Genomic DNA, 9,231 nt, shown 5'->3' on the forward strand with positions numbered 1-9,231 from the left:
TCCAGGTTTCTTTTTACTTCTTTTAAAGGCTGACATCTGTCAAGATTGTCTTTTTGAGGAAAAACAGAAGAGAAAACTCAGCTGTAACAAGAGGAGGAGATCATTTGCCAAACAAACACAGTGGAGAATACAAGCATAGAGTGGAAAAGGACATAGGCAAAATAAGGCTGCCAAGTGAGGCAGCCTGGCAGGGGTGTTTGATTAAGTACACACTGGGGGAAGGGAAAAGGAAGGAAATAAAAGACATGCAAATATTTTGACTAGATGTCCATAAAGTCAAAAAACTGCTGACTCTTAGAAATATGTTGTAGATCAGAAGGACCTGGTGAAGATGGAGGGGAATGACGCATGGCTTGATCGGCAAGAGAGGAAGATGATTTCTGTGGCAGCATTATAACCTCCATCCAAGACCATACAGCAAAAAGAAATAGAAATAAGCTTTACTAATTATGCATCAAAAAGAGAAATTTAAGAAAGCTGATTTTTAACCACTGCTTTCACATAATTTCTGTTATAAAATGTTAAACCTTAATCTCAAGCTTCAGCAGATATTACAAATCTCATTTGCTTCTGGACCTGAAAACTGTTTCACATATCGAGATTAGTTCACTTATTAAATGCCTGATCTGCTAAAAGCAAAGCAAACACTATCACATCAAACTTCTTTCACTGACTACTGTATTGCTTTTAAGGAGTAACAGAGAGACCTGTTCCCCAAGTATCTATTTCCTTGAATAAGACGTCTATTTAAAGAGACACGTGGGGTGATCTTCACACATATTTTCAAACATCCAGCTTGGATGCATCAGAGTATTATTCAAACGTTCATTCTTCAGCCTTCTTTAAAGGACAGTCATAACAACCAGACATCTGAATTCCAGGATAAGCATGTATCCGTACCGAGCACCAGCTTCTACCCAGGTGCAGCTCTACTCGATAGGGAAGACAGAAGCAATTTCACAGCTTTGCCAGTGTTATAAAAAGAGGATTAGTCAAAAGGATCAAGAATGTCTGTCTCAGTGCTCCACTGCATAAAGGCACAGAGCTCAAAACAAAAGCTTTGAGATGTGCATTACCTGTTGTATTTGAAAGAGTATGTTGGTCTCTTCCTCAGGGTATTGAGATGTGAGTCCTGAGCTCCCCAGCACCGTCGGAGCAACACGGAGGGAACGGGTCCTGAACAAGGCAGCAAACTGATCAGTGAGAACACAGTATGGCCACAATATTTTCTGCATTAGTTTTCCTCCACAAAATAATTCCCCTCAACTGCCCTATAGGGGTTTCTTTTCTCTGTTTGAGGTACAGTAACCCCTGTCTTTGATCTTGTTCCTTCTCAAATGTTGCTTTGAACTATCAGAAGCTCATTTTCATTTCTCATTTATATTTCAAATTTTTTATACACTCTACCACACCCATACTTTCTCCCTCTCTAGCATCCCAATTACTTTTTTACAGTTTACAGTTCTCCTGGAAAAAAAAATTAAAAAAAAATTAAAGACAAAGAATACCTCAGCCTTGATATCATGAGTCTAATTCCTTTTCTTTCACCTACAATTTTCACACCACCTATGTTGTGAGAAAAGAGGCAAAGCGGTTTTGGCAGAAGATAAACCCCCTTGCATTCTAACACTCCTCACGGAGGTGGGAGGCCAGGTGCGGCTAGGTTTAAATTCTGAGTGACGCCCAATTCAGCACTATCAGTCCAATCACGTTTAATATGTATTGAACTATTACGATTTGGATACACTAATAGTGGGCTGCACCTTCAGTCTAGTCGTGCTCATGAACTAGCACGGCCACTCTTGAGTCTTTGGTCGTGTTCAGTGAGAAACTGAAACGACTAGCTACTTAAACAGTGCAGTTTATTTAAACAACAGATATATAGGTTCTCAGGATTGCCGGTGATAAATACACTGTCTGCAAAGCGCATGCAAATAAAGATATTGTTAAGTATACAAACGTGTGACAAAGTTATAAACAATACAGCCTGGCTATAAATGTAGGATAGAGATTCTCTAGAGAAATTTCCAAGTTCCCTGAGGAAACACTCGGTATAATCTAAGTCTTACCCAAAGGCGTCCCTATGGGGTGGAAGAAAGGCTCAGCCCGTCGACTGGTCCCGGAAGTCAGTGATGGAGTTCTCCTGACTTGTTCGTGATGGTGTCTTCCCCAATATCCCCCCTCTCTTGGGCTATTTTTATACTATTTTTTTATCTTCAAAGTGGAGTTTGAGTGACTTTAGTCATTAATACTTTTATTATGATTGGTGTACTCAAGAAGTGGTCGCTCCTTGGGGGAGGACAGCCTCCGTGATGGAGGTGTGTTTTTGTACATTGTAATGAGCAAAGTTCGCACAAAGGACAGCATTTCATCAACATTTGATGAAATGTTGGCTCAGGTAGCGAGTAGGGACGCTTATCTGTTTCGTAGTAAGCAAATAGGCAGCTTATCTGTTCTGTAGTACCATCTCGTCCCCACATCTGCTATTCGTCACAAGGGAAGGCCACGGAACAATCGCATTCCGTTCCATCCCTCGTGTAGTTTCGCAAAGAACCTTGTACAGGGAATCACAGATGTTGCATTCGTTGCGTGCCAGCTGTGGCTGTATTCTACCTCAGAAGCCTCTTGATTTTATGACTTTCCTTAATGTGTGAACAATGCTGTACTTTTGTATTCTTGGCCAATTTAGTAATTATTCCACAACCTACAAGCAACTGCAATGTCTACCTCACTCTAAATCCCCCCAAACCTAAACTTTGTGGATTTGAAATTTTTTAAGTATTGTTGTTAATATAAAACGATGAGCTTTAATCACAGTCTTGCCTCATGAAGCCTCAGCAGCCTCTATGACTACTGAGCCTGAGTTTTATTCCCTCAGGGTATGGATCATGATTAAGAGAGGGCCTGCTGAAACCCTACTGCGTGTACAGTCATTCTTTCTGTGCTTATTAGTAAGTCTCATCCCCACAGAGTACTGAGCTAACTACATCAGTGGGTTATTATAAACTGCTCAGCTTTTTCTCAAGAGGTTCAACAATCGCTAAAGACACTAGCATATTACAGAAAAACATCTAGTTTCCTAAAATAACGCTGCTGTTTCTTGCTCTGTAGCCCATTTCTCAACCGATATATCTTACGGGAATTTCAGATTTCAGTCATTTTTAAATTGCTTCAATAAAGCTGTTTTGGAATGGTGTTCTGCATGAATATACATCTCCATAGGTCATTTACACGCCACTCTCAAAACTACACAATGCAACAAAGCACATACAACACCATAGTCTACATGTGGTGTCCTCAGACATGTCTAAGCAAATGAAGGGCCCAGAGCAAAGGAAAAGTCCCTTAAGTGCCTCTGAAAACTACATCCTAAATCTCTTCCCTTTTTTTAACATTGAACAACCTTTGTGCCGTACATTTCTGAAACTTCCAAAGAAACTCAAGAAGTCTCACCTGTTGAAACATCTTATGCTTCCCCAAACTCTAGAAATTTAAAGCATGAAAAAATACTTTATTGCCATGGAAATGCATCAAAAAAAGCTTTGCTAAAGGCAAACTCCTGCTTTAAACTTCTGTGGACTCGGTTTCAGTTTAGGTGTCCCTAGGTAGCCCTTACTGGTGTCTCCAGGTACCTGTGCTGGACAAGACTACTACAGGCTTCAGAAGGACCTCTGCCTGCCTACGGAATCCAGCATCAAATCAGACAGGTAGAAGTCATGATTTTATTGCACCACCTTTAAAAACACAGAACAGTTGGAGTCATTTTCTGGAGGTTTTTGAAAAAAAAAAAAAAAAATTCTGTTTAGCCAATTCATTAGTGAGTCTGTGGGGAGCAGATACGGCCTCTGGAAAACTCAAAAGGGTCTTTTTTCATAAGAATTCCTGCTGGATTTTCTACTTATGTTTTTCATTCTCTGTTCATGTAATCATATTAATGAATTACTTGGGTAACAGCTTTCCTTCTCAAGAATGAAGTGTCAACTGAGTTCATTTGTAAACTGAAAATATGTCCACTTAGCAACCAAGCTTAAAAAATGCTGTATTAAAATTCCAAAATCTTGTATTCAAAATAACTTCTGGAATTCAGGAATTGTATCAGTTTATTACAGCAATGGAAATTCTGATTGTAAATGTATGATGTCAATTTAAAACAAAACTATTTTGGTAAATTTGGTATTCAAATTCAGACAATTTTTAACAAAGATTTCACTATAGGGGCTCTCGAAAAAGAAAAAAGCAGCAAACAAAATATCAATGTTTTCACTTTTTAGTATTTCAAAGTTATCTTCTTAATGCTGAACATCCATAAACTGAACAGTCTTGTAATTTAATATTTATGGAAATAAAAAATATAATCTTAATAGTTCTGACAATATAATAAAACTTTTACTGTGTAACATTTATTTTTATGATAATTTATATCTTTAAACTGTGACATAAAATATAACTGGTTCAGGTGAGACAAAACATGACAAAATTTAGCTCTTCTTTATTAGCTAAAATATGTTTATATACAAACTCTTTCTTGATTGACACACATTAAAGGACTTAATGTACAAGAGAAATTCTCCATGCTCATTGAAATATGTGTCTGTAATAAGACAACTGAGCTGCTCTCTCTTAGGTAACTGAGCCACAACAATGAATTCCCCCTGGCTTTTACCACAAAACGGATGAAGGCTTTTGCTTTTTTGCTGGTAGGGTCTGTTGAAATGGCCATGTCATAACATGGCACCTGACGAAAGGAACATTAAACCAGTTCTGAGATTTGCAGTGGAAAAACTGCAAAAACAATAAAAAAGCGGCCTGCAGTGGAATATGGCCCCAATCTCAAAATTCATCATTTTCTGTTCTAAAATTAATTATTAGTAATACTTGCAGAACAGGCTTCTAGGTTACACCTTTGCTGCCTTCATTTTGACAAACCTGTTGGTATGAACAGGAATCTTACAAAAATAAGACTTGTGGACTAAAATCTGAAACCATTTGTACCAACAGCAGATTTAGGTATTGACATTTGCACGGTTGCCATCTCATTCCTGTTTCTGACCACAAGCAGTTAGTGCAACGCTGCATCCACTAATTAAATTATATTCCTTATTTAAAATACAACATGATTACGCTCCATTGGTGGGTACAGACAGTTCACCGTTATCTTCTTCCTACCTGGCTGTGCGTAACTTTTTCATTAAAGGAGTGTTGTGTTTCTGCTAATAATGTTTTCTGGAGAGCCGTGCTTAGATACAGCATTTCATTTATACAGCTGTCCTGCTTTCAGACCAGAGCAGAATTAAAACCTGGCCACCATGGACTACGAGCAGAGCAAACACACACCGGTTTCCACCTGCCTACCTGGATATACCATTTTATTTTTTTACAGTGACAGGAGATGTCTTGTGTCACATGCATGGGGGTTTTTTTCCAGGTATTTGCTAAAGCATTAAAACCGAGATTCAGTAAAGTAATATTGGAGTAACTTCAATACGGACATCTTTTCCAAGCATATGAAAAAATAAGACTCAGAGGCCGATAAGGCTGATAAGACTGAGAATCCCTACAAAAATGCAGTTGCTTAGACCAGCAAATCTGATAGGGAGACAATTTTTATAACATCCCTCAGTTTTACACAAATAAATGAAGTTTTGGCAATACTGTTACTTGATCTGTCTAGCCACAGTGACTTTTATCACCTTAAGCACATACTTTGTATCATGTACACTTGTCATCTGATTGAATTAAACAGATTAAGTTATATCCCAGTGGTAGTTAGCCTTGTTATGAAGCTATAATTTACCACTACGCTGCGCTTGCATGATATATTTTTCCCATTGCCCACTGCTCCAATTTGATAGCTCTTCTCAGCAGATGGCGTGTCTAGAAAACAGCCAGATTCCAACTGCTTCTACCAAAGGAACGTCTGGATTCAAGAAAAAAAAAGTGTTTGCTAAACACCATTTACTACCAACGGCAGATTTGGTAATTTAAGCCGAACTCAGCTGACTTGTATGAAACAACAAATTGACTTACAGGCAAGAAAGACTTCTCACAACTGCCCGCTCCCCAGCTGGCCAGTTACCAGCTGACGCAGGGTCAATGGTTTGGTTTGTTTCTTCAGAGGAGGCAGAGGAAAGGAAAAGCAGAAAGAAAGATAGTAGTATTCTTAGCATAAACCCCCCAAAAGAAAAGAGATTTAACATACAGAGGACTAGTAACTGGAGCAAAGTGTGCTCCTATTTATTTGTAAATTACTACAGACAATAAAAACATGAACCTAGGTTTAATAACAATGGCCACACACTGAAAACAAAGGTGTAATGCGTTGGTCCTTTTGAAATTGCTAATTAGCTGAGCTGTTATTAATGTGACTCAAATAACAAAGGTGAAACGGGCACCAGGGAACTGAAGGACTTACTTGTGTATTAGAATACACAAAACACAGACAACGATGTAGTACGACCTCCATTGCAAGCAAGATGCTTCAGTATGTCCTGAGAAACATTGGAAATGAAAAAAAAAAAAGTCTCTTCCGGTTAAAAATTATCGATTAATTTTGCAATTAATGTGGGGGTTTTACTAAAGAAACTAATGGAGCCTTTAATCAGCAAGAATGGGAAGTGTTAAAATCCAATATTGAGAACACTCCTTTTATTATCAATTTGAACAGTATGTGTAACTTTCCTTTTTTTCTTTCCAGGCTAAACACCTCTTTACTTACAAGGTGAATGAGTGGTACTTGTAGACCAGCCAGTTGAAAAGCCCTGCAATCATAAGACTATGAGATTTTCCAGTTATTTGAGTCACATTAATAACAGCTCAGCTAATTAGCAATTTCAAAGGGACCAACCCACTAACAAATTAAAAGAAGTATCTGTATACAAAGAGAGATTGTTCGGTTTGGCTCCAGCCTTGAGAGTAATAAATAAAAGCATCTATTGTGTGAAAGCAGGGAAATGTCTCATCCGCAGCGATAGGGATTCATTTTGGAATGACACAGTCGCAGTTCCTATTTTCTCAGTGTTCTGTGGGGTATGTTTTGGTTTCTGCTTATTGAGAGTGACATTTAAGGTCAGAGGCTAAATAACGTCAAAACACTTTCCAATCATTTGATGTGACAAGGCAGCTGAGCTGTTCGGGATGTGTCCCAAACACTACGAATAGGTGGCGTTTAAGGGAATACTGTTGGTGGACTTACTGTTTGTCTGCAGCTCATTTTTCAAAAATAAAGTGACCAAGAAGGACATCTCCGAAAACATTGCCATATTGCTCTAAAAGTGGAAGTGCTGTTATTCTAACACAAAAAGAGATTGCTGCAGAAAAAGTGATTCTAGAGGTATTGGCTGGATGCCCCATTGCCCCAAGCACTGTGATGTCTTTCATGGCGGCTATGAAACATTTCAGTTTGCCTTGGATTAGGACGCTGGCAGTACACAGCATGTGATCCCAGCCTCAGCAAAGCATTCTTTCTCTTCGGGATACAGCTATAGAGTGATTTTTGCTAGGGGATTAGATGTATCTAGCCTGGGCATCTGCAATACTTTTTTCTCTCACATAATGGAAAGCTTTTAATCAAAAACGCAAGACAAGCTAGTAACAGGAGCCCTCTTGGGTTTCTCAAAGCAAAAAAAAAAAAAATAAATCAAACCAAATAAAAAACTCCAAAGACCCTAAAACTCCAAAGTTCCTTAAGTATGCAGCTGAGAATTCGTATAACTCAGAGAAAAAGGAGCCAAATGTTCCAAAAAGAGATTGTTACTGCATGCTCAAAAATTATTCTAAAGGCAACCATGCAAGCTACTTGCTGGCATAACGTTATCCTCCTATCACAACTGAAAGCTTGTTAAAATAACTTCAGAATTGCTACTCTGAAAATATCAGGAGTACTATGAGCACAGTGCTCTGACTTCCAGAGGGCTGGTATCAGGCACTGTGGAAATAATAAACGGCCAAAGCCACAGGGCCTTAGTCTGTAAATGATGCCAAGATATTATGAAGTCAGTAGATTTTGTAAGTGAGTGCCACAACAAGATACACAGACGATAGCTCAGCAATTTCCGAGAGGAAGATTATGGAAATACGTTGCTTTTCCTGTATTAAAAGCTATGGTGATCTTTCATTCAAAAATCTCTGTCATTATCTGCCAGTGCCTGTGATGAGGCCTTTCTGCCAGTGTTTTATACTGAAAGCAAACACCCATTGCTGCCAGCAGTAACGCTAGAGTAGAAAAGGCAAAATTTTGACTGGTGGATCCCCAAGGACTGATTTTAAACTTCCCAGGAAGAGCCTAAGCACAAATGAAAAGAGCCCTGTAGGTTTTGATTGTAGTTGAAATGATGTGCACAGCTGTATTCTGCTAAGACAAAGAGAGAATTTCCTAATGTGATAAAGTTTTGTTGTTCTCAGTTGAAGTATTTCTAAACTGCACGCTAGATAAATCACGATGAACAAAAACAAATAAAGGAAAGGTATTAGCACAAACAAGAGGGAAGAAGTCCTATAGAAAAAGTAAGAGTTTAATAGAAGTGACCTAAACACAGATGTTCATATGCTGGTGGTCTGGGGGAAGAAGGGTGGGAGAAAGGGATTGGAGAAATAAAAGCAGAGAGGAGGAAGAGGGTATGGCTGACATCTAAAATTAAAACAGTGTCACAAGTATCTTCAAGTATTCAAACCAAAGTCGGAAACAGCTGAGGCTGAACGGAAACTATTTTTTTTATAAAGAACATAGCTTAAGCGTAAAAATAAATTAGTCCATATCAGATAAAGCAACTTTTGTAAAATAAAAATACAAGTACCAGATAATCATATAATAACCATACAATCAAGCAACTAAACGCAACCAAAATATCTGCTTTTCATACTAAGAATTATAAAGATTAATAATTTTAATTGTAACTAGTGATTCAAACTCAGAAAAAAAAAATCACAAAGACGAAATTCAAAACAGATAAAGCATTGCTCTTCTCCTGTCTCTGTTTTATTTTACACCAGCTTTTAAATGTAGACTTTACAAGCATGAGCAGGCCAGAGACCCAAAATTACTACAAGTGCAAATAAACAGACTCTACACTAGTCACATGACAATTTGCTAAAAATCCTTTGCTCATTTACCAATGCCTTTGCTCCCTAGAAGAGCTGTATAAGGGAACACCCAAGAGCAGAGATGATGCTTTTCATTAAACCAGCTGATTCAGCTGTGGCAAGTAAACCTGGCGGGCTCCAGCTCCATTGATG

This window comes from Larus michahellis, chromosome 2, assembly GCF_964199755.1.
Source record: "Larus michahellis chromosome 2, bLarMic1.1, whole genome shotgun sequence".
NCBI classification, from domain to species: domain Eukaryota; kingdom Metazoa; phylum Chordata; class Aves; order Charadriiformes; family Laridae; genus Larus; species Larus michahellis.